This window comes from Rhinolophus sinicus, linkage group LG09 (assembly GCF_036562045.2).
Source record: "Rhinolophus sinicus isolate RSC01 linkage group LG09, ASM3656204v1, whole genome shotgun sequence".
NCBI classification, from domain to species: Eukaryota; Metazoa; Chordata; class Mammalia; order Chiroptera; family Rhinolophidae; genus Rhinolophus; species Rhinolophus sinicus.
The window spans coordinates 12157621-12184768 of record NC_133758.1 but is presented as its reverse complement, the minus strand read 5'-3'; the positions used below and the strand labels follow the sequence as shown (position 1 = coordinate 12184768).

Below are 27148 nucleotides of genomic sequence, written 5' to 3'. Positions count from 1 at the left end.
GGCATCTTCCCAGACAAAAAAAATTAAGCTTTCCAACTGGGATACCTCAAATGGAATTTTAGTTCACCTCCAACATGTTGTATCTTGGGGACTTCAAAGGGGCGTGAGGAAATATTTGATAACCTTGTTTCTGGTGGCGCCCATCTGACCATATTCATTTGTCCAAAGTCATAGTACTGTACACATAAAAAGAGCGAACTTCATTAAGTGTACATTTTAAACTCGATTTACAATTAAAAGGAAAATATAGTACTTGTTATTTCACATGCCCACATCCAGCCAGTTAAAGTAATATTTTGCTACCTCCTACAAGGGTGTTAAGGGTTTTCTTTAATGTTTTATTTACCTCTCTTCTATTTTGTCTCCCAATTCTCTTCCAGGAAATACTATTTCAGGTGCTACAAACTTGAATTCAGTATGGAATCATTATGAAATGGACATTTTCTTCTTTATTTTAAAAACTGCTGTATCATGAATCCAACAGAAGGGGTTAAGAGGGATCTTCACTGTCTGAAAACATGATGGTTTCTCAGAACGATTTATTTTATCTAGCACATCTCTGAACAAATTCTGAGAGTGGCCTAGCTCTAAAATAATAAGAAAATTACCTATCTTTTCTGTTTTCAGGTTTTTAGCTATAAAATGTAGGGCGGACTACACTAACCTTATTTGTGCGACCCCAATAGCTGGTAGTGCTGCCGGAATCATTGCATTGAGGGAAGACGGATGATCTCCCACCCATGCCTCCCAGTGACCCTGGCCTCAAGGGCCTGGAGAATTTAGGTGCTGACATCCCATACTCATTTGCCATCTTGGCATCTCCTATGTGACAGTCAGTTCCATGTCGATGGGGACCTGTTTGCTTAGTTCCCTTCAGTACCTATAGTACTCAGCACAGGGGAACTCAGAAGGCATTCAGTGACTAGTATTACAAACGAGTGAATGAATATACCACTGACTTGTAAAGCCCTTGGCAGCTCTAAAGATTGAAAGATGGAAACCGTGACAACTGGTGGGCCTCAAGTTGGTTTTCCTGAGACCTTAGCACACGGATACTTCTCCTTACTGTCTTTCACTGGGTTCCCCTTCACGAGCCTCAGATTTAGATTGTAATTAAAATAGAAACACTCCCGGGCAGTATAAACCATTAAGCTGGTTATAATAATCTTCAAATTTCCCTGAATAAGAGCCCTGAAGGCATTTTTTATTAGGGAGGGTGAAATACAGCGTTGCTTGCCTAAGGGCATGATGGAACGAGGTGAGGGGGACTGATTTGGTTCCAGGGAGATGGAGGAGCAAATCTTGCTGATTTTGCAAGTGTGTCCAGAGCCTCCCTCGCCCCAAATGGCCACCTCGAGTTTACACACAGGCAGGCAGCTCGGCTTTAGGATGTCATTAAATTGATCCATCTCCAGTATACACTGTAAAACATGACTGTAAAAACACACACCTGTGCGGCCACCCTCCAATCAAGATAGAGCGCATGTCCACCACTCCAAAATAATTCCCGCATGTTCCTTGGAAGTTAATCCCCAACCCTGGGCTCCCGGGGGCCACTGATCTGCTTACTGTCCATATAGATTGGCTTCACCTCTTTTTTAAGGTCATATACATGGCTTATTTCACACAGCATATTTTTGAGACTCAGGAAATTGTTACATGAATCGGGAGTTTATTACTGGGTAGCATTTCAATATGGCTTTTGTTTAAGGATAACAGCTGTGCTTTTGTTTAGTTTTCAGTTTAAGCAACCAATTTTATTTATTTGGCTTGATTTTGAATATAACGTTAATTTTTTTTAACGAAAGGATACTCATTTGTTTATTTATTCACAAGATATAGAAAAATACAAAGAAGATGGTAAAAAATACCCTGCAATTCAAACATCGAGAGATAGCCGCCGTGAAAGTTCTAGTATTCATCCTTCCAGGCACCTTCCTGTGTGTGTACACACACAAGCATACCCAGACACACATTTTATAATAAATGGAATTCTAATATTTATTCGGTCCCATAATCTTTTATTTTCACTCAGCAATTTATTGTCAAGTGCAGATCTGCAATATTCCATTGCATGTATGAACCATATTTATTTAATTGGTTATTTATTTGGGGACATTTGTGGTTTTCAAATTTTTACTCTTAAACTACGAATATTCTCCTAGATACACCTTTGGGCTCCTGTGTAAGTATATCCTTCATAAACTCCCCAGGTCAAACAATATTAACACACTATTTTTGAAACCTATTACCAAAGGGCCTCCCTGAAAGGTTAAACCATTTATACTCCCCGCAGTGGTGCTCACGTGTTCATTTTTCATGCATTTCTTGGGTTTTCGCAATACGTATTTTAAAATGTGCCAGTGAGTAAAAATAACAAAGAGCCCTCACCACTTGTAAGGTTTCCATCTTGTTTGGTACTGTTGACTGAATAATCTAATCATTTCTATGAGATGATTAGGAGACTATACCTGTTTTTGGAGCTGTAGTTTTACACTCTAATGGATCCTGAGGCCTATTTTTCTCCACTTTTCCCACTAACACTTTTTCACCACTAGAGGGCGAAGACGCTGCAGAAACATAACCTTAAACTGGGACACAACCGACAGCAGCAGGAGGCACTGCTAATACTTAGGCAGGGACAGCAGGCCTCATCCCGGAAGGCCATGCGCATCCCCCGACATAATTAGCCCAGTACAGTTGTCTGGCTTTGAAATGTCATTTAGAATAACAACCAGTGATAACTATGTCTAGATTTATGATACCTGCATTATGTTTAGAGTTGCTCTAATAACCTCAAAAAAATTTTCAAAACAGTATTTTTAAATTTCATTCCATTAAGTATACTGTATATAACATGTTATTCCTACATCAAGTCTAAATTAACATTTTAAACACCCCAGATATGCAACCTAAGAGACAGAAACTCAATATGAAAGAAACTCTACTACCGTTATGATGAGAAAATGAGGGCGGCCGGTTAGCTCAGTCGGTTAGAGAGCAATGCTCGTAACACCAGGGTCTCCGGTTTGATCCCAGCGCATGAGCCAGTGTGAGCTGCACCCTGCACAACTAGACCAAAACAACTACTTGACTTGGAGCTGGTGGGTCCTGGAAAAACACATTTAAAAATAAATAAAATTTTAAAAATATGTATGGAGTTGGGGCTTTTTAACCAGTAGCTGGGGCCTTAATTCCTATATTACTTGGAAGACTGAGGCCATGAAGCTGTCGCATCAGCAGAGCAGCGGTTAAGTGGCGTCTTTCTCCATGAAGGTGTCTCTTCTCTGCCGGAGTCAACAGGATGCCTCTGTTACACAAATACCTCTGTTAGACATCTACCCTGTATTCCACCTCCTCCCGATAGGCACTGAATAAGTGTCTTCTCTGGCTTTTTTCCCAGAACTTTGGACGACCAATGAGCCCCCCTCCAAACTCTCCAACACTCTGTTCACACTCTTCCTCTTTCCCCATGAAACCAACTTCTCAATGAATTAGCCAACCTTGGTGGAGCCCAAGCCCCACCCTTCACTTCTTGGTGAGTGCCATTCTGCCCACAAGTAGGCAGAGATGAGGTTTTCCCAAACGCGCCAGTATCCTCCTGAAGAAAGCCACACAGGTGTAATCAATATAGTACGAAGCATTCTACAAGCTTATTTGTGAGAACATATGGCAACCTCATGAGAAAGGGCCTAAAACGGGGGAAAGGAGAGTAAAAAGTGGGGATTCGCTTCATAAATAGTGATGGAGCCAGTTGTGTGCCAGGCACTGTTCTAGGAGCTGTGAATAAATGGAAAATCCATCCTGGCTTTTGCCCTCACGTTGCTTACAGGCTAGTGTGGAATACAGACAATAAAGAGTTAACTAATGTAATGTTAGGGAGCGACCACACAAGGGGGTGGAATCAAACACAGGAGCAGAGAGAGAGGGGTGGGCAGGGTCAGGCAGATGTGAGCAGGGATCTGAATGAAGAGAGGGAGTGAGCTCTGTGAAGTTATAAGGAAGCACATTCTAGGCCAGGGGTGTCCAAACTTTTTTCAATGTTTTTCACCAAGGGCCATATGTAGTAAAATGCACAAACAGCCGGGCCACTCACTTGAGGTGAAGTACGTATTGCCTCACCTGGTTTATTTAAGTAAACTAAATATATTTTTGGAATTTGCTGCGGGCCAATAAAAAATGGATTGCGGACCGCAGTTGGCCTGCGGGCCGCAGTTTGGACACCCCTGTTCTAGGCAGAAGGAACCGCAAGGGCCAAGGCCTTGGGGTTGGAACCTCCCTGGCAAGTTGAAGAACGACAAGACCAGAGTGGCTGGCGAGCAGAGAGGGGGAAGGACAATGTTGAAGAGACCAGGGGGAAGGCTTTGCAGGGCTTCACTGGCCGTGGCAGGAATTTTGCACTTTATTGCATGTGTGATGGGATGTCACGGGAGGGTTGAGAGTGAGGAAGTGGCATGATCTAACTTACGTTATGAAAGAGCTCCGGGCGGTTGTGTGGTATGAACGAGAAAAATAACCAGAAATTGCTTGGTATAACTCAGACTGATGACAATCTGTGAATGAGGAGTATGATTAACTCAATTCTGTACTTGGCATCCAGGACGGAAGAAAAGGAGGGAGGGAGGGAGGGAGAGGACAGAAAAAGAAAAAACAAAATTTATTCTGACGCCTACTTTTCAATCCCATGAAATCATTCTCATGCTTTCTCTATGACTTTCCCAAACCCTTCATAATCTTGCCCCTCCCCCTATGCTAAACTGTTTCCAGTAAGTTCTCCAGTGTGCCTCAGTGGTCCCATGGTATTCAGTTTCTAAGGGGCCTCCTAGTCGTTAAATGTTTGCAGCTCTGAGGTTCTTAAGGATCAGCCAGTGCCACCCTCTCACTGCATGAGGTTGGTTTGACTCAGAGGTTTCCCCAGTTCTCAGTCCAGTCTCCAGAAAGAGCGGAAATAGGTGGCACAATTTGAATTCACTGCCACAGAGGCCCTGCTAAAGTAGTGGCTGTCTTCTCCCTTCAAGTTGGAATGTAAACAAATTGAAGAAAATAAATGTGTCATGAATAAATAGGACATAATAGTATCAAGAGACTCCAGAATTGAGGGAGGATGGTTTCTCTGACATTTGCTGGTTTTCCCTTTATTTTCTTTTGCCCTGGTGGTTTGGGACCCGCCCTCACAGAGATGAAATCGGGTTGGCCTTCCCTGTGTGATAGGAGAGGGGTCTCAAGGGCATCTGGGACACTGAGGGGAACTTAGGTCACTTCCATTTTATTGAGGTTCAGGTATATTTAAAAATGAGGACACTTTGAGAATATTTGCGTGTGGTAGGATAGAGCAAATGAGGAAATATTCCGAAATTGCTGGGAACTAGGGCTCTTGCTGTGGGAGAAAGAATACAGAAATAGATAATAATGGAAAATAAAGAAAAATCCTATAGTGTTGGATTTGGATTTGAATTGGAGGTATCACTAAAAATTCATTATGTAGCTATGAGTTCTGTTCACCGAAAGTGTTGTGCTGTGAAGCAATAAAACCCAGTAGTAATTAGCAAGCTAGGCATCCTGATCTTGTTCTCCAAATACAACTTCCCTATTAAATGGAATTAGGGACCCTTGAAGATCTGGTTGATTTTATATCTGAAACAAAGCACAGGTGAGCCTAGAATATCTTCTTGTACTACAAGCAATGAGGGGAAGAGGTGTGAAGGGACCCAGCATGGAAGGGAACCCACTGGCCACATTTGGGACAACTAGAGCATCAATAAGAATAATGGCAGACGTAAAGAATACTAACACTTAGAATTTTTTTTTAAGTGAATGAACAATTAAGTAAGTAAATGCAGATGGCAGAAGCCAGGTTTCTCACTATTGGAATGGGAAGTTACAGATTTGCAAGGGGAGGAGGCTAGCATGTGGTAATGGAATAGAGTTGGAGATTCTAATCAGCATTAACTCAACGTTTAGCGTAATGTAGACACAGATGATCATACATCGAAATATTTGGAGATAGGTGAATACCCCAAGAATAAGACCGGAAAATAAGCCCTAGTATGATTTTTCAGGAGGACATCCCCTGAACATAAGCCCTAATGTGTCTTTTGGAGCAAAAATTAATATAAGACTCGGTCTTACTTTCAGGGAAACACGGTATGCACAGGTTGGTATACAAACATAGGTGTCATGCTCTGTCAGCTGAGAGGGTTTAGAAGTAATGACAGCCCAGTAGCAACAGGCCTACCTAGCACCCAGATCTTTGTTTCGCATCTCATTCTCCAATAGAAAGAAGCAGGACTCCTTGGAGAAATGTCTGGCTCTAGGACCGAGGCAGAAAATATACCAGGTGAGCCAGAAAGTAAGAAAGTGCTGCAAGCAAAACCTAACCAAAACATCCGCAATGATGGAAGTATATCATAGGGACACAGGAGACAAACAAAAGAGCTCCCTTCAATGGCCAAAGCTGAAATAATTTGAGCAACAAAATTAATAAAACAGCATCAGATTGTAACCTGGAGTATAACATACATATCTGTGAGTCCACACTGATGTGAATAAGTGATGGAGAACTGTTAAAAGAGGAACTGAGCAAAAACTTTAAGAGTTTATTTGAACTAATATCAGTTTGAATCAGGCAGCACTAAACCTGAAGTGGCTAGAAGTGCTTTATTGACGGATCATAACTCCCCATTTGTTGACAGTATGTACCTTTGATGTGATGTGATAGTAATCTGTGATAATAGCATTGTCATTATTAGGAAAATGTTCTCATCCTCAGGAGATATATACACTGACGTGCCATGAGTTCTGCAAGTTAATTTATAATTTAGCAAGAAAAAGAATATATGTATGTGTGTGTGTCTGTGTGCAGTGTGTGTATGTGTGCTTCCATATATACTTGTATATAGAAATAGGAACAGAAATAAAGAAAATTGGCAAAACAATAACAGTCACTGAATTTGGTGAAGGATGCATTCATTGTATTATCTTTCAACTCTTCTGGAGAATCTCAATTTTTCAAAACAAAAAGTTGGGAAAAATAAATTTCAAAAACAAAGTATTTTGAATGTACACACTTAACAAAGGACTGCTTTTTAAAGGAAAACACAATAGAATGTAATTATGCTACATTAGGATTTCAGAATCAAACAGTAATTACAAAATCCATACAAACAGTTGGTCCATGGTGCCCCAAAGGCTCTGTGGTCTGCTAACAGACACAGGTTTAAAGTTATAAGAAAACCATCTTTTATTACCATTGCCAATGTGAGAAATATCCAAAGCTGTAGAGAATGTTTATGAGTTTATTTGAGCCAAACTGACAACATACGCTGTGGAGCAAGATCTCAAATGCTCCGGAAAGGAACACTTTTGCTGCTTCTCTTAAGCATTTGAAATTAAGGAGGGAATTTAAGGAAGCTTACATGGAGGTGAGAGAAAGCAAGGGGGGTTGGATTACAGGATGGTTGTGACTCTGTGCTCTCTTGAGGGTGGTTATGCCTTATTTCAAAGTCCTGTTAACCCAGATGAATAGAAACAATGGACAGGGCTGGCTTAAGACAAAGATTTTAGTATTTACTTAAAAAAAAAAAAAGTATATGCCTGGGGCGTGGGGCGTGACTACCCAAGGTGACCTGCCCAGTTAGGAATTAATGATCAGATCACTCAGTGAGAATGCTTTCCATAGGACCCCTTTTTTCATCCACAGCATGAGGTTATGGGGGGGATGGTTCTTTAGGGAGAACATCAAGGGTCCAAACTTGAGGCTCTCGGGATGAGCCACATTCCCTGTCAGCGCAGACCTAGCTCCTGAGTCACTGTTTACAAAGGCCTCCCCCAGCCACCCCACCCCACCCCACCCCACCTCCGAGAGCTATTCTCCACTGGGGGCTGGGAAATTCCCTCCCAAAGCATAGAACTACCGTTCAAATGCACAAACATCCCTTTTACGGTGTCTCCTTAATCCTTTCCCTTCCCCACTGCTTAGTTTACAAAATTATCACTTTGAAAGACACAGCAGGAAAGAGTATGGGCCGGTAATGCGTCCAGTGGACGCAGGAAACTGAAAGCCTGAGCGGGATGGTTCCTGGGGACGGAGCCTCACAGACTTGGAGGGATCAAGCAGCTGGGGTCTCGGGCTCCCTGTGAAGCTGGGATCCGAGGTGGGGCAGTGACACCAGAGTAGGAGGGGAGCCCCAAGACAAGGGAATAAGAAGGGAAAAGTGAGAAGGGTCCCCCCTGACTACACCCACCTGACTATTTCAGGTGCCTTTTGGGAAGGAATGGAAGTGCTTGGAAGGGGGGCGGGGAGACCCCAATTTAATACATGGGAAGGCAGAATTTCCCCTTTTCCCTTTGCTCTCTCACCTGATCAGCTCTGAGACCGGCTACCTTACCTTGTGGCGCCCTGGTTGGGTGATGCTGTGTGCAAGACCTCGAGCCTCAGCTCTCTCCCGCCGCCTGCAGACCCAGTCACTTCACAAGGCCGAGGGTGCGGAAGAGTTAGAGTCGGAGAAGACCCGTTGCACCTGGAGACCATTCCGCCAAGGCCCAGGAGAGTTACCTTTAAGTAGCAAGTGCACGTCAAACGTTTCTGCCGCTACCAGCCGAGCGGTTACTCCTGGGGGAGGAGAAGGGAGGAGGTTGGGGAGGGGTGGGAGGGAGTATGAAATTCTGGTGGAAACCGTTTAATTCTTCAGCTGGATGGTTCTTCACAGCTTCCATTGTGCCAATGCCTAGGTTATTGGTTTGCCTAACACATGTCATAATAAACCATGTTTTAATTAAGTAGAGCTCACACATTACTTGAGCGCAAGCTTTGGAAGGCATACTGCTGTCCTGATTTCAGTTCACCCGCGCAAGCATATTGCCAGGGAAGAGCCCTGTTTTAGGAGTCAGTTACACCCGGAGTCAGCAATCTGGAGCAGCTGCTCACTAGTCCAGCAATTCCGCGCAAAGGCCTCTGTGCTTCAATAGCCCACCTTTAACAGGAAGAAGCTACCTGTTCTGCCCACCTCTCGGGAAGCTCATGCAAGAAAGTCCTGTCAACAACATAAAGCGACATATAAATACAAACCATTATGAGTGGGATTTGGGGTCTGGACTGTTCATGACGTTAAATTCGTAAGTGCTGGATGTGGGGGGTTGTTAGCTTGATTGCTTTTGCAGGCGTAAAGGATGAGGGGGAAAAACCTGGTTCCAGAAGCATGAACTGGGTCACCACGCTTCCTACTCACCGCAGACCTGTTTTTCTCCCTATTTCTGTTCTGCTCGCTCTGTGTCTCTGCAAAATAGCTGCATGGGAGGCCACGAGCGAGTTTTCATCTCATTGTCCTGGCTGAGGTGGGGAAGGCAGTGGAATTATTTTCTCCCTATGCATGTGGTTTAAAAGTAAAAATTGTAAAGTTTTCTTTATCTTTCCCTAAAGTATTTTCACCTTCAGAAAAGTGTTTCCTGAACCTAATATAATATTGTTATGTCACCTATGATTGAAAAATAAATTTTAAAAAAGTGTGTGTGTGCCATGACCATAAATTCACACTAATTTATTTTAAAATGCATTGTGATTTCTAACCAGATTAATGGCACTTTGAAACAGCCGCTTTGGGAAGCTATACTTCTTGCCGATGACCTTTGCTTTGCTTAGAACATGTATGAAACTCTTCCGGGGTTGCTTTCAGAATTGCCCCACCCCCACCCCCAAACCACGCAAGAAAATCCATCCCATGAATCCAAACAGGGTTTAGACCCAAATCCTGTTACTCAGATGGACCACTTGACTGAAAGAATAACCTTGAAAGTTGTTTCTGGAAAGCAAAGCTTCAAAGAAACAAGATTTGACACTCTAGAGGATATTCAAAGGATCGACCTTGGGATCTAAAAAGTTTCTAGAATTTTCTCAGCAAAGACACCACTGAACGAACATTGAGGACAACTACTCTTCTCTGGATGTAAAAATTTTAGTCCAGCTTCTTTTAGAATTGCGCTTTTAAACTTTGTAATTATTAAAATATTTTTTGGAAGTACAATCTAATGAGAGCATCAGTGTTATTATAGTTCAAAGACTGAACCAGTGACAAAATGATACTGGAATTTGCTTTGGGGCAGAATAACTCTCAGATTAATCATTCTAAGAGACAATGACAAGGAAAATGAAAACCTGGGCGATTAGGCAAAGACATTATTACGTTTTTAATATAAGAAACTAATTCTGGTTTTGACTTTTGATTAGGTCACTGTGGTCGTTTTTGCGCCCCACTCTCTTACTGAATGATTCACAGATTTGTTTTTTCTTTTTGTCAAAATTTCATCATTTTCTACCATTCACTTTAGATTCCTGTAGATAGCTGAATAATCGGAATGCCACAACATAAGTTGAAAATCTTTTCTTCATTAACTAAATTTTAACTGGAAAAATGATTGTTGCTGTGACTAAAATAATCCTCAATCATCATTCTATTTACATAGTTACAAAAATAACATTAAATATTTGAGGTTTCTATTATAACCAAATTATTTTCTGGAGTTTAGCAGTAGACATTCTAAACAATTATTTACATTTACCTGTTATACAATTTGGGTGTTTTTAAATGGCATTTCTATGGCAAAGCCAATAAATTGAAGAGAAATTGAATAGTAACAACTGGCAATAAAAAAGGAACTATTTCAAAGAAATGAGAAAAATGTTATTTCCAAATTACCTATCCTGAAGAGGAATTAAAACAATAAAAGACCAAGCAACCGGAAAATCTTTATAATTATACCTCTTATAAAAAGCCCAAGTGTGTTTGTGCACATAAAGGTACATTAAGACAAGGGCATTTCACTGTATTGAGTGAGAAATCTATTCAGATTCCATGGTCTAACCCCAGCCCTCCAACTCCTGGCTTCAGGGCAAGGTTGCATTATCTAATCTGACCTCAATTGCTGCCAGAGGAAAATTTCATCCAGGACAAAGCCTGACTCTGAAGGCTTGTTGAAGTACACCATAAAACTTTACTGTTCCTTCTGGAAACCTGGCTAAGTCAACCAGATAATAAAAGATTTATAAGCCTACTGCCTGTTGGCACCTCAGTAATTCAGAGTTCAGTGGCTTGGATTGGCTCCCACATGCTTTATTGGTCTGAGGTATTCTTAGTGGACCAATCAAAAGCAATGAAGGGGCAGGCAGGAAGGCTGTCATCCTGTGCCCCTGACCACCTGGGCTGTGTCAACTCTCAGACCTGATTACAGTGCTTACATTTCACCAGGTTGTTTTTCTAAGTCATATTTGTTCCCTCGGTGCTCCAAAATTTATCTTTGCAGCTCACATAGAACTTTCTAGATTTAGAAAATAGCAATAGAAGCATAAATAGACACTGCTGCCTGCTTCCCTTCCAGTTAAAGCCAAACTGGAATATTTGGTTCAGTTCCTAGAAACTGGAGGAATCTTAGTAGACCATGCCCTCTGAGGATCCTCCCTCCCTTTCTTCCGCCCACTTTTCCTTCCATCCTTCCTCACTGGGCACCAGGCATGGCTCTCAGAACTCATTTGTGTTCCAGGTCCAACACTGAGTTTCCGTCTGACCTCCAAGACATGGTCACTTCTTTTTCTTCAGTTCTGGCTATTCTCCATCTCTCTCCATCTTGGGTGGCTGACCAGTAATATTCCTCTGCAGTTCCCTTGCGTTGCTCTTGCCAGTTCCCCACTCTGAGACTGGAAGTCCTGTTCCTGAGTCCGGGATGGTGGCCCCGCCACCTGCACACACTCCAGATGGTGCCCACCTGCTCTGCCTCCTGAAGACTGACTATTCCTCATGATCTATCACGGTGCTTTGCTGAGCTCTACAGGTACCCCTGGGCTGGACCTGGCGGTATACGGGACCACCTTCTGCCATCTCTTGGACTGACATTTGACCTGAGTGGTCATACCAAGAAATGAGCAAATGTGCCAGACTTACTGGGCAGTAAGTTCCTCCACGCCAGGAATGGAGTCTTGGTCAGCGTTCTATGCCCAGGGCCTAAGTGCTGGCCTGACCCAAAACAGATGCACTAAATCTTCGTTCAAGGATGGGTGAACACTGTAATTATTGTGTCCTCCCCGGGGCCCACAGCAAGCTCCCACTGGGTCTTACTGTTCTACTTAAGTGACCACATGTAGCCATGCTTTGGGGTACCAACAATTAAGTCACTCAGTTGATTTATGCAATGTGCTCATGGGCATGCGTTCACTTTACAAATATTACTGAGTGTTTTACTGTGTGTCAGGTTGTACTATAGAAAAGTGACATTTCATGTTCCCAGATAGAGGAATGGGCTGTCTGGAGCAGCATTTCTCAAAACTTAATGTGCACATGAGTCACCCAGAGACCTTATTAAAATGACATTCTGTTCTGTGGGTCTGGGGTGGGGCCCAAGATTCTGCATTTCTAACACATCCTCCCACCTCACCCCCCACAGACATAGATAGAAGCTACTGGACTAGGAAGGGTCACCAGTGGTCCTCAAATTGTGAGACCGATAGCTCTGAGGACCATGTAGGAACATGTTAGAAATGCAAACTCACCTAAACCAATGAGATCAGAATCTCGGTAGGTGGGACCCGAGCATCAGGAGTTGCTTCTTTCTTAAACTTCCCAGGTGACATTAAAGAACAGCCAGTTTGAGAAGTCTGAGCTAGAAAAGCTGCCACATCCGCAGACATATACAACCCTATGTCATAAGTGTCACTATTATCATCTGGAAACAGTCTGCCTGGGAAAGGCAGCGGGCTTCTCAGAGGAGGGGACACGTGTGAGCCATCTCTTGAATCTAGCCAAAGGTTTGCCAGAAATTGACACAGTGACACCAAAGCAATCTGTGGTTATGTCACCAGGTGTGTTCTTAACCACTTCCTAGCCCCTCCTTGAGAAAAGGGCTCTGTCTTTCATTGCTACATCCCCCGTACCTAACTTAGGGAAGTCGATAGGCAGCGAAAGATGGAAGGAGAGAGAGGTGCTATTCTGAAAAAGAGAAGTAGGAGTATTCTGCTGCTACTTCCAAAAGTGCCGTTAGAACAAGGGCTGACTGCTCTTAGGTAACACAGCGACCGTAATTCTAGAGAGGAAAACATCACTAACTTGTCTCTGAAGCCAAATGATTGAAATTTGTCAACAATTTTCTTATAACACACATTTTTTCCTACACAAAGGAGAAGAGCAAGTTTGTTTTTGTTTTGTTTCTTAACGACTGGGTGGTAGGGTTACAGGTGGGGTTTATTTTCTTTTTATATTTTTCTGTATTTTCTAACTCAAGTGAGGAGCCTTCTATAATTAGGAAAAAGTCACAGAATAAAGTCATGAACTTTTGCTAAACAGAAGACCTTCGCCATCCCGACTCCCTTGCATCTCCCATCCCCCTCACCTCCCCCCACCCCATCAGGCATCCCCTGGATTCCAAATTAGGCTCCAGTTAGAAGTCAGTTCTCCTTCCTTAGGACATTCTGGCACCGCATTTCAGCTCAGTGAAGTGGTCGCCCTCACTAGTTTATGTCTTTCTCCTTTCATCAGCCACTTCTTCCACCAACTTGGTGGCAGCAACCATTGCTTTCCCTTTGGATCTCCCATAGCACCTTTCTCCAGGCGGTTGCCGATGAAATGAGTGGGACGAAACCAAGAATACACACTAGCCTCCCCGATCACAACTCCTCAGTCTCCTCGAGGCAAGACCTGATGTTTCCCCACTTGGAAATTTTCCCTCCCCGCCCAGTTAAAATTTCCACTCTGGATTATGGAAATCACCCCCTGGAGAATGACAGGTTTCCCAATCAGGGGAAACTGACTGACCTCAGACTTGTATGATGAGGTCTGGAGACCGTGGAAAGTGCCAGGGGCACTCTGGTTCCAGGTTCCTTTAAAGGTGGTGTTTGGGTGAGTGAGCCAGCTAAGATTTTCTAGAAAAGAATTCCCAGTATATCACCGCTGCCCAGCACAACCATCTTTAAAGAACAATAGCTGATACATAATATGCAACCACTGGGGGAAACTGGGTGAAGGATCTAGGAAAGCTCTCTGTACTATCTTTGCAACTTTCTATGGATCTATAATTATTCTTTTAAAAAAGGTTAAAAAAAATAAACAGGTGGCTAACTGTCATTTGCTAAATCCTGATGTAGGTCATTATGTTGGATTCTCTCCTCTGAATAAGAGAGACACAAAAGTGTCTGAGTGAATTAAGCTTTGGGGAAGGGGATTGGGGTTCCATTGTATCTATTTCTCTATATCTGCTGATAGATTTTTGCTTTCTCTCTATCTTTACCAGCTGTTCACCACACTACACGAGATACCAATATGATGTGCTGTTAAATTGCTGAGGCTGCAGCCATAGAAGTATAGAAGCCAAAGTTTCTACTAAAGCACAAGAGAAGAAAACCCAGCAATTCCCCTAGGGTTCCTTAATTCCGATTGTTTTCAGGTGCTTCTGTCCCTCCCTTCCTGTATGAGATGTCACCATGATTATCTAGCCCATCTACAGCCCAAGCTAGCTGGGGAACATAGAAGTAAATATCGATTAAACACATGTCATTTGAGGCACTGGGATAACAAATATGAAAATATTTTAATAAGTATAAAATTGCAGAGCATGAGACAGTATGATATCTTTTACCTCAACTGGGCCATAGCAAAGAATTGGATGGAAGATGTAGCTGGGTTAAGAGTTAGAGGCAAATTCTAGCATATTCTTTACATCTCACAGGGGCTGACCAAATCCTCCCCATCGTCCTGCAGACTTCAGGGGCATGTGGAGACTGAGGCAGAATTAGGGGAGGAAATGGCTGTCTCAAACCATTTCCATATTCATTTTGCCTGTCTCAAAAGGACAGATGCTGAGCTGAGTTATGATGAGGAAATGCATGTGGGTTTTTTTTCCACTGAACATCGACACTTGACTGTTCTGACTGCTTTCTAGAGCTCTTAGGCAAGAAGCAGGCAGGGTGTGTGGCCAGCAGCCTGGGTGTCACTCACCCCTTCAACATGGTGCTAAGGCTCCAAGGTGATACCAGTACAGCTGCTCTGCTCCAGGAAGACAGCCAGCCAAGGCCTTCGCTCTTTCCCCGTGGGGCTGTGCTGGACAATGAGAACCAGGAGGCCCCCACGACAATCACATTTCACTTTATCCACTCAGTACATATCGAATACCTCGTCTGTCCCAGCCACAGCACCAGGCACTGGGTCCAAAGACATGGACATGGATCCCTCCTGCTGGCCGTGTAAGTCTCTGGCTGGGATACGTAACTCGTACTTGCTGGGCTATAAATCAAAGTAGAAAGAGATGAATCTCTGCTCTAAAGAGAAAGTTGATGGGTAATCAGCACTTCCCGGTCTCACGCAGAGCCAACATCCTAAAGAGCCAGTAATTAGTGACACAGAGACAGGACCTGGGCCTGGTTATCTCTGGGGTGCCGGCAGATGTCTGGAAGTTCCTCTGGTCCCTGGGGCACATCTGGCCTGAGCTGGGCCCGGGGAATGTGTAATTAGTGTCAGGACCAGGCTTCTCTGGCTATGACCACAATGGTTATTGAGATTCTGTTTATGTTTCCCCAGCTGGTGGACCATCAACTCCACCCCTTCCAGAAATACTAGGAAGAGCCTCCTCCTCTTATCGGAAAAAAGGATGCATCACCCAGTTAAGCACCCCATTCCCAGTACCAATAGGAAAGGGGTCAACATTTGGCACTGCCCTTTAGGAAGTTTCAGACCTCCTCAAGGAGAGGAGCAGACAGCCAAGACAGAAGTCTGGTTCTGTCCACAAAGGTTGAATGGATGCTCAATGTGGATACTCCGACCCACCTGGAGTCTTTCTGCAAATTCCCAGGATCTTTAACACAAGTCATCACCATAACAATAAGCCAAGGCTCTGGTCACTTTGGGTACTATTCACCTTTGTGTGGGAAGTTTTTGTATGAGGCTGACACTCTGGGAAACAAAGTTTGCATCACTGATAGGATTACTCTTTCATGCCTGCTTTTCAAAACCAGCTCTGGAAATGTGTACGGTATCCTGCCATGACTTCATGGCCTTTATGACACATATCGGAACAAAGGCCAAGGCAAGACTTAAAAATAAGTATATCAGTAGGTGAATGAAATTGCAAAACGAAGTCTTGATTTCTAAGAAAAGTGATTTCCAGGGAAAACGCTCAACATAAAAATTATGCAAGTGAGATAAGGGAGATAAAAACCCTGGTCATGTTATTTATAAAGTGGTTGTGTGGCTACATGGTTGTGGAGGAATAAGAGGGACTTGAGAAACTATTAGTAAACACCGTTATTATCACCTAAGTTGTTAGAAAAGGATATTGAAGTTTGGAGTAGATGTTCAGGCTAAAAAAACCCACAAAAAACATAGAACCAAACATCATTGAGATGCTGAGATTATAGAAAATGGCCTGCAATAGTTAAATTGCACAAAACTGCACTGATTAAAAGCTGTAAGGGATGGCTAGTGGGCTGTTGCTTTTCATGTAAGAAAAGCCTGGGGGGAAGAGGGGGTAGTTCAACTCTAATGTACATTATCCCTCCTGACTACACACTGCTAATCCAAAAAAGCATTGTTTTTACCCTCAGCAATACAGACTTTCACAGTCACCTCCCTCCCCGACCACTTCTGGAGTGCCAGTGTCTTACCCAGCAGCCCCAACCTTGTCACTCGGGGCTACCGAGCAATTCGGGGTCAGACAAGTGTCCTTAGGAGTGGCCCGTGTTTTCCCTACACACACGCACAGCTTTAGCCCTCCCAGAGTTGATGACCTAATCCTCAGTGGTTTGCTGACTCAAACTACGTAAGGATGTTTCCCTATCATCACCGTAGCATAAAGGAACTACCGGTAAGATGCCTCTCAACTCATCTAAGCGGCTTTAGGTAAAAATAGAGCTTTTCAGAGTGTTTCGAGAAGCTCACGGCATGCCGATGCCATCCTCCAAGACTATAGGCTTTCCTACCAGACCACCTCTGCCTGTTTCTCCTCTTTTCCCACCCCTCAGCACTGATCTTTCTTCGCCTTGACTGAACACGTTTACGATTCAATGCCACAGGAAAAAAAAGGGAGGTGCAATAGGGGCCACAGAGAGAAGATAAAGGTATGTGCTCCCCTCACAACTGCACAGAGACTCGGTCTCACCTTCCTAGTGAGCACATGATTTAATGAGGCCGCCTCGTCCTTCCTTTTCAAGACGGATCACGGACCTGTCTGTGGCAGGTTACAAGCAGCAGGGAGAGTTTTGTTTACCTAATTCTGCGCAGACTATTAGCAGTAGCTCCCAGGTTCAGAGCGAGGAAAAGTGCTCACCTGTGACCATTGCACTCCAGCTCACTCGCTGGTGCTGGTTGTCGTGGGGTTTGGCTTTGATTGAAAGCAGAGATGCGTGGAACTCAGGAACCATGACGGTGAGTGGACACCCGTTAATCGCCAGGCAGAAAGTTTTCCAATCGTTCTACCTATAATAAGCAGGAAATGTTAAATAAAAAGTGATATTTGCAGGTTCACGACAAACAAAAGTGCAGCAAATAATGACAAAGGTCGACCAGGGAGACTATCTGATCTGAGCGCACTGACGCTATGGGCTTGCAGTAAGCATAACGAAGAGGTATATTTCCCAGTATCGCTGCCTAACTCGGAGACAACATGCAGATACCAATGCAAATGTGTACAGTGGGTGGAAACCATCATGTTCTTATTATTTATGTGCCACATTTTAATGAAACAAAGAAGTATAGATAAATGGTGATGTCACGTAGCGAGGTGTAGCTGTGAGAGGGCCAGGGTTCCAAATTCACAGCTTTGAAATAGAGGGAGATGAAAAATACCACGTTTTGAATTTGAGCATTACAGGCAAGGTTTATCATAAAATAATTTGTTTTCTGTGTTGGTTGCCGTGGTGAGTGAACTGTACCGGTCTATGATTGCATAGGTGTGTAATTTGGAGCCCAAACCTCCATGACTCTATAGAGCTCTGGCTTAAGGGAAAAAAGCACAGTTCTCTTATATGGCACAGTATTTTATGTACGTCATTCTGTCTCACCCATGCATCACATGGGTAAATCAAAGCAGAGACAAAATGCATAATTTTGTCTATGGGAATCTGCAAGTGTCACCAAGCATTTTATGGAGATTACAGGTACGGTGAGCCCTCAAGATCTCTGGAGGTCCTCCCTTCTAGCCACTCAGCCCTTCTCTCAGCTTCCCTCCTGGCCCTTTGTGGTGTGAGTCCAGACCCACACACCTGAGGACACCATCAATAGATGGGTGGTACCCATCTATTGGGTCATGCTTTGCAGCAGCTCCTTGTGGGGGAGGGGCTTGTTTTGTCCCAGTATTTACCATAAACTATTTGGAAACTTTTCTCCCCCCCACCCCCCCTGCCCCCACCTTGGTGTTTATCTCCGGTCCACAACTCAGATGACACAATGTAAGGCTTCATCACTATCCCATACAGTTTAAAATACAATTCAAAATATTTGCAATGTATATAATGCACCGAAAGGGTCATATCCTTCACAGCTTCTTCTGGAAATATAAAGAACTCTTGCGAATCAATGTTTAGAAAATGAAGCTCAGCAGAAAAATATAGCCAGCACATAGCTGAATATGTTTTAAGAGAAAAAAACGACAAATGAACATATCTTACAAGATGGTTTCATGAAAAAGAAAGGATATGTGAAGTAATATGAAAAAAATACTCTTTTCTCTTCAATTTGACAACTATTAACAACAAAGACAATATGCAGTGCGACTGATGACTGTGAGAACATATTTTTGTTCACTGCTGGTGGAAACGTGAAATGGGGATAACCTTTCAGGAGGGCGGTTTGCATCAAATTGTTTTCCTCTGGGGAGCAAAAAGAAAGAAGTAACTGCATGGATGACCTTAGTGACGAGAAAATATGGTAGAACACAGTGGAAACTATTTTTATAAGCTTGATGGAGTAGTACCTGCCTAGAAGAGAACTGATTTTAAAATCTCTACAGGGAAAGAGACAAATCTGCCTAAAGAGATTACAACGCTATATGCAAACTATATCATAAAGTTAAACACAAAACATCCAATTGGAAAAAAATAATTTCCTCAATGTGTATGAGACACAAGTGCTTGGTAAGGATTGTAGATCACGCTTTCTCAAATGCCATCGGAGGGAATGTACAGCAGAGTAGTATATCAGAAATTACAATGTGTTTGATTCAACAATCCCCCTCAGAACAGATACATATACAAGAATATGTTTCTGTTCTGAGGGGGATTGTTGTAATTTACCTGTTACAGATACATATACAAGAATGTTCGGATACTCTGTTCCAGGATGTTCCTTGTCACATGTATATAATAGCAAAATACTGAAAAGCCACAAAATATTCACCACTAGTAGAATGGTTATTCATAATAGCATGTTCTATTATTTATGCCACTTACTTAATGAGAAAGCTATATGGAAAAGATACTAAGATATACCACTAAAAAGAAGATCACAAAACAGGAAACGCAGTATAACTTGTTCTAAATAGATATGTTCACCTAGGCTTGTATAGTCACGTAAACAAGTCTAGAAAATTTTATATCATCTCAGGTTGCATAAGATAACAGGGGATTTGCTTCTCAATTTTTACATTTTTATGCTTTTGAATATATATTTTTTTACAATGAACAGACATGGATTACTTATATAATGAAAAAAATGCATTTATATTTTAATTTGAAAAATGAGAAAATATCCTTATATAAAAGTCATTCTTTCTACGACTTAATTTTTAATGCATTCAACAATATAGCAACATTATGGACACAGTAAATGGTTTAATCCAAATTTTATTTAAAAAAAGAAAAATACTGTAATCTAAAGATTACAAATGAGAGGAGAAAATCCATGTCATCATCAGCTTTTAGGATTGTATTCGTGTGACAGTTTTTTATTTATATCTTAGCCATCTTTTATTATATTTTTAATTTTTTTTAAACCAACACAGTTGTTTAAGAAAGAACATGCATTTTCAAGTAAAGAGTATATTAAAATAAAAAGGAATTTCACTGCTATGGAGATAGGTGAAAGCGTTCCAATTTTACTGAGCTGTGTGGTAATGTGGGAGTGGGATGAGATAATGAATGTGTAAACCACGAGAAAGATCACAACGACAGATACCCCACAGCAAATTTTGATTAAGACATTGCTGTATTAAAAATTGCCTTTAGTATAACCCGAAGACTGAGAGTTCCTTTTTCAAAACTTTCTTGACTATGCAGATGAGGAATCTGATATTTAAAGAGAGTAAACAAAGTTTAGGTCCTAGCTTATCAGTATTCCACACAGTTTTATTTCCCCCAAAGTCCAGAAACCTGAGGTAACCTGCCCAAGCTCACATACTGACTTTGAAACAAAGTCAGGATTAGAACTCCAGACCCCCAAACCTAAACTTGTTTCCCTTCAATATTTTATAAAATGACTTTAATCCTGGATTCTATTCCTCTTTAAAACTTAGTGTTTTTAAGTATAGCCTTTCACTATTTCCTTGTTTCTTTTCAAAACTGAATGAGTTATATACATTTAAGCAACTATTTCTGAAATTTATAAAGGATAGAAAGGTTTGTTTTTCGTGAAACATTTTTGAGGACTTCTTTTTAATGGTATGCCATTTTAAAAATCTAGAATTATTAATAATTTGCCTTCAAATATTAATTATGCTGTTGCTTGCTATTTCTTTCAATAACACTGTTTAGATGAAAATACAGTTCTAGACACCCACTTAAATAAGTAATGTCCAGCTGGGAGATCTATCCCAACACTGAGCCTTATGACATTGGGCCTTCACAACAAAAACTTTAGCTTTCATCTTCATTCTTAAAAACAAAAGAAAAACAAGAAAAACCCGAGAGACAGGCATACATTTCCGGGTTTCTTCCTGTGTCTGAGTAGGGCAGGGAGAACTGTGTGTGATGGTGATGTAAAAACAACCAGCCTGTCCTTACACTTTACACAAACATGGAGAAATGAGTATCTCTACGCCATGAAACCTTCAATCTATAGGATGAAAGTCCAGATTTTGCTCCAAGATTGTGTTCTTCATCTTTCACAAAGAATCTTGGAAAACAATGAGGAAGAAAAAAAACCTGGAAAACTTCCAAACAAAAGAAAGCAGAGGAGAATGCCTCCTATTTCAGAGCCTAGCGAAATAATCACTGTTCTGTGAGATAAATCCTTTTAGGACAAAACTCTAAATGAACATGATTCCATTAGAAAGCATTACAGCCTATGTATTACAAACTCTACCTGGAATGACACTTTTCCAGAATAGCTCCACTTGAAGACTGAATAAACAAGCAACTCATAACCACAATAGAGCTGCAATAAACCCTCCTACTTTTATAAAGTTGTTTTAGGGTTTACAATGTCCACGTAGGAAACGTGCAAACCTGTAGAGAATTTTTATAAGATTTTATTTGAGCCAAACTGATGACATATACCCGGGAGCAAGATCTCAAATTCTCCAGAGATTAACAGTTTTGCAGTTTCTTTTATGCATCTGAAATCAAGGAGGGACAACAGGAGGAGGTTGGAGAAAGCAAGGTAGGGATTGCATTATAGGATAGTTAACAAGATTATGTGCTCTCTTGAGGGTCATACCCTCTTCCTAGGGTATTACTTCCGGCATTTCAATGGTATGTTAGTAGTCTAGATGCACAGAAAAAATAGAGCTTGCTTAAGGCAAAGATAAACCTTTTACTAAAAGGTTATATGCCTGGGGCATGTAACTATCACCCTGTCCCACCCAGTTAAGAATTTCCTATCAGATCACCCTGTGAGGTTACTTTCCACAGAACCCTGTTTTTCCATCCACACCAACAGGACTTCACACATATTTGGTCTTTTGAGCAGTCAAAGGAGAAATTGTATTATGCTGGTACATTTTCAAATTGTCCGGACTTAATCATTCTTGGTGATTGAATTCAAGATGCTGGTGTGATCTACCATCAAGAATTTTAACCTTTCTCATCCACTCAGGACACATCAACCCATGTCTCAGACTTTACTATTGACATTCGAGTTCAGATGCAGATCTCTCTTTTAAGAGCTGCCCAAGAGAAATCCATGAAAACAGGATTGAAAGGTGGTATGGAACAATGTAAAGATCTTCAGTGTCAAAAAGGTGGCCTGAATTTCAAAATTTAAAACTCTCATGTTTGAATCCCAACTCTGCCCCCACTTGGCTAGCTATGTAGCCAAGGGCAGTTTTTCATATCTTGTAAAATTGAAACCATACTCCTTTCACATGGTGGCGGTGGCAAGTAGATAACATACTATATATGTGAGATTTACATTATATAACCCATTTATTTACATTATTGTAGTTACCTATAGGTATAAAAAGCAAGAACAGGAGACACATTTGCTGAATAACAACATGGAACTGAAAACTTGCAACTTAAAAACAAAAACAAACCCTCAGCTGAACATAATATCTCAGGGAGATTTCCTCCCGGTGGAAAGTCACATCAGAAACCACAGCCACAAAGAATCTTCTCAAGATATGGGAACTGATGGAGGGCATGGGTGATTCTGGAACTCTCGAGGAGTGTCTTTTGTGTAAGCCATCACTTTTTGTCCTGGCTGGTCAGAGGTTTGTGTTCCAGTCCCAGAAGTTCTTTTCAGATAATAGTGTCCTAAATGCTCCATCAGAAATATTTAACATAACATATATACTCTTGTGTGTGTATAATATTTATATAAGTATACATTTATATAAATATAAATAAATGTCTATATAAATATAATATACTGGGGGGTGTCAAAAAATGTATACACATGGCTTGTATTCATCTTTTGTTATCGATATATATTGGGTATTACAATTTTAATACAGTTTTTCCCTTTCTTAAAATGTGCATACATTTTTTTGGCACCCTCTGTATATTATGACCCTGGTTATGAAAATGTCTGTAATCAGAGAAATCATAGAGACAACATGTTTAATTTTACTGACTTCTCCTAAGGTAAAATCACATTTTTGGCTGGGGGCATAGGGGCTTTTTTTCCTCTTCCTCTTTTACATAGATGGATATCCAAGGAACTAAGAATAGATGACTTCCCCTTTTCACATAAGAGATCTTACCCAAGTAAGAAGCCATTCGATTACACAAACATTCTGAGTCCTTCCAATGTCATTTTTCTCTTTATATTTTCTCTTTATTTTTTTCATATATTATTATATATTGTGTTTGGTTAGAAATATATTGCTTTGTTTAAAATTATTTCTAGGCTCCTGAGAAAGCATAACAATATGTATATTTCCTCTTCTCATTTACAAGCTATCCCATAACTCAGAAATTAGGAATTAGTTCCTTTCATAACTATACCCATTTGCCTTGGTTGTTGTTCGTGTGTGTGTGTGTGTGTGTGTGTGTGTGTGCAGTGTGCCAGCAGAATGATCTTGGACATTGTGACCAAATTGTCATGCAAAGCCATGGGTTCTGTCCAGAGTCTAATTAGAGATCTCTTTTCATTAAGAGTTGTATGGTCCTTTCAGTTATAAGTTTTGAGGATCTAATATACAGCATGGTGATTACAATTAACCACACTGTATTATATACTTGGAAGTTGTGAAGAGAATACATCTGAAATGTTCTCACCACGAGAAAGAAAAGGTAATTATGTGAGGTGATCGGGGTGTTAATGAACTTTATGGTGGTAATCATTTAGCGATATGTAAATTATCAAATCAACAGGTTGTTAAACTCACACAATGTTATATACGGAGTACATCTCAATAAAACTTGGTGGGATATGAGTTGTGTGATTGGAAGTTTATGAAAAGAATCCACGTGAGATGGAAACATATTTATTTATCTTAAGATCCAAAGAAATACAAAATCAGTAAGAGACCAACAGGATGGGAATTGCAGAAGCCCAGGGGTAGGAGAGGATGAAATAAGGTCACAATAGGCTATGGGACTTCCAAGTGACAAAGTCCTTGTTCTAGACTCTTAATAAGACTCAGCATATTCCCTTGGGGGAGCTGATGAGACTCCAATGAGCATTCCAACTCCCCAGACTACATGGGAAGATAACCCTCAAATTTGTGTAGTTTGAAAAGATAGTTTCAACCTGGGAAAGCAATGGACAGGTACAGAAGTGTTTAAGACGTCAAATCTTTTAGGATTAGTGTTTGGGGAGGAGATTGTGCATGTTTAGTCCTCTCTACTCTAGCGTTTAAGAAAATATGGTGTGTAAACATTTTGACCTATAGGTTATTCTCTGTAGTGTGTGTTCAAGAAAATTAAGCCTACATTTAAAGGAGGGGACTAGGCCAACTCCTCTCCACTAGGCTCCGGGCCAGCCGACTGCCAAAGGTTTTTGCCTATCTCCGCCCACCTCCTCAAGTACAAAAGTCATCTGAACAGGTATCGTTAACTTGTTCGCGATCCAGTCCAAGGGGCGCCACTTAAGCCCTCACCACATGACAACACAATGGTGGTCCTTTTAAAGAGCTGTCCATTGATGACCCTCACTTTACAAGGAGCCAGCTCAGGGGATCCCTCTCGCCCCTCCCCCACCTCCTATGCCTAATTAATCAGCACTGCTCTTTCACAGAGGTCCCTAACTTCAAACATCCCTTTATTTCCTTATTTTACAAAAACTGTTAAAATTTTTAAGTTTTACAGATTTTGTTAAGTTTGGGAGCAAGTCACGCTTCCTACTCTCTGTCTTCCACAAAAATGACCTAAATAAAACAAAACCCCAATCTTCCTTTTACAAATAAGACCGAACACGTCAAATGAGAAAAGGATGAGAAAATACAACTTTTATTCAATCCCAACAGGTGTCAGAGGTTTCCTAGTTAAAAAAAAAACAACTGCAAAATGCGTGAGAATTATAATGTATTTTCTTTTCCCAATTGTTCTGTAAATGCCCTGACTTCAGGACATTTACATGGGCACAGAAATGCTGTATAAATTCTTTGAGATTGCATGGTGCTAGTTTAAAAAAAAGTGAACAGTGAGTGAAGCTAGACAGGACTTAAAGTTTAAGGTGCATACAAATCCCCTGGAAATGTTGTGAAAATGCAGATTCTGACTCAGTAGGTGGGGAGTGGGGCCTGAGAGTCTGGATTTCTAGTTCCCAGGAAATGCAGAAGTCTTGGTCCCCTGCTGTCTTATTATGGAGCCAGGATGGTGGCAGTGAGTTACAGCAGTCTGGAACTTGAGAGTTTGGTTTTGCTTTGGAGGCAAAAATTTTGGCAAGTTCTGCTAAGAAAGATAAGTTTGTTCTGTATGTAGCATTTTCCCTTAGAAAACACTGGGGGATGGGTGCGTTTTTTCACAAGTCATGCAGACACTGATGGGTCTCCCTTTTTCTTGGATTTCTGTCATTCAGTGTATTAATGGTGATTCCACTGGAAATTGCCTAGATCTCTTGACATCCAGGGCCTATAAAAAAGAAAGGAAGGGAGGGAGGGAGGAAAGGAGGAAGGGAGGAAGGAAGGAGAAAGAAGGAGGGAGGGAGGGAGAGGGAGAGGGAGAGAGAGAGAGAGAGAGAGAGAGAGAGAGAGAGAGAGAGAGAGAGAAAGAAGGAAAGAAAGCGATTCTACTACTGAGGTGGGAGCCAGCAAATTTTGGCCTAGTGCTATTTGTTTAAATAAACTCTGATAATAAACCTTTAGTGCAGGGAGGCTGAGTTTTGAGGCTGAGATGAAAGAAAGTACTGGCTGAAGAAACAATGACCAAAGTCATTCAATTGTCACTGCAATGCCAGTGAGTGTGGATGCAGGTGCCCAGCCAGGACAGACGGTCACATCCCTGGGGGTTCGTTATGACCCAGGCATCAGACAAGGCCAGCCACCTCGAAGCCCAGCTGGCAGGAGGAAAATGATAGCCAAAGGAAAAAACAAGGGTGGGGCCCCTGTGAAGAGACGAAATGTACCCTCATTTTCATCAGGAGCTAGGATCAGCTGGGCAGATTACTGAGCTCTTGGCTGGGACCCTGGAGGATTCAGATTAGAGAGAGAGTGTGTGTGTGTGTGTGTGTGTGTGTGTGTGTGTGTGTGTGTGTGTAAGGACAGCGGTGGGAAGGGGACCCTCCCTTCCCCCACACACTGCTTCAGATTTTGTAACAGCTGGACCAAAATAACTAAAGAAAAGACTGGATTTGCCCCATCCTGGGCAAGTTCTACATTTTGTCACTGTAACCAATACTGTTATTACTCTCTTTGTTCTTCTGAGACAACCTTTGTCCCCACCGCCCTGACACTAATTTTCCTGGTAGGACATTTTGAGTTCCACAAAGATAACAGGATGAATAACTGCAGGCTTGGCAAGAGACGATTTCTACCCCACATGCAAAACCGCAGTGCCTGCCCCCAGACAGAGCCCCACACTTAGAAATAGAAAGGAGAAATCCTGAGGTTGCTAGAAACCAGAACTTACTGGGACCATGGGACTTCAGAGGGGTCGCTGCCTTCCTGGAAGGGGGAAGAGAACGAATGATTTTAAGAATCCTGGCGCTTTTGAAGTTCTAGTTGAAATAAGGAGAAGGCAAGACTGAAGCTGGAACAAGCAGGAGCTATTAGGGCTGCTGACTCACAGGTTCGCCCGCCCCCTGAACAAAATGATCTCGCGCCAGTCACGTCCGCTGTTTTCACTTATCATGCTGCCTGATAGCCTAAAACTACAGATCAACGTGGAGCATTATTTTTTAAAAATGCAGCCCTCTCTGGGAATGCTCATAAGCCATCAGTCATTCACATGCTGTGTATTTTAATTTCTTCTGCCACTAACAGGATAGCATCTGTGCATTCCTTAAACTTCCCCTTAAAAATGAAACAAAATGAATACCATTTAGCGAATACTGTAAAAGCTTGGATCAAAATTTCTTTTACTGTTCTGTCATTTCTTTGTGAGCCCCATTAGGATGGCTCCTACTCCTGTCTGTCTGTCTGTCTGTCTATCTATCTATCTATCTATCTATCTATCTATCTATCTATCTATCTATCTATTCATACCTTGAATTGATGTACAACATACAGACAGAAAAGGGATAACTTTTTACAAATTAAACACACCCACATAAAGAGCATGCAGTTCACGAAATGGAATATTATCAACACCCCAGGAACCCTTCTCTGACCCATTTAGTCCCTGATTCCTCTAAGGGCAACCACT

General features: G+C 41.8%; 1 long non-coding RNA gene across 1 annotated transcript; it reads right to left on the bottom strand.

Annotated features, from left to right (window-relative positions):
• Positions 1–1908: 1908 nt before the first annotated feature.
• Positions 1909–26544, bottom strand: LOC141573131 (uncharacterized). Its single transcript, XR_012498726.1, has 4 exons — positions 26414–26544; positions 17296–17444; positions 8388–8611; positions 1909–3111 (listed from the first exon to the last, which is right to left on the bottom strand). It is a non-coding gene; the product is annotated as an uncharacterized LOC141573131 (long non-coding RNA).
• Between the last annotated feature and the right edge of the window lie 604 nt (positions 26545–27148).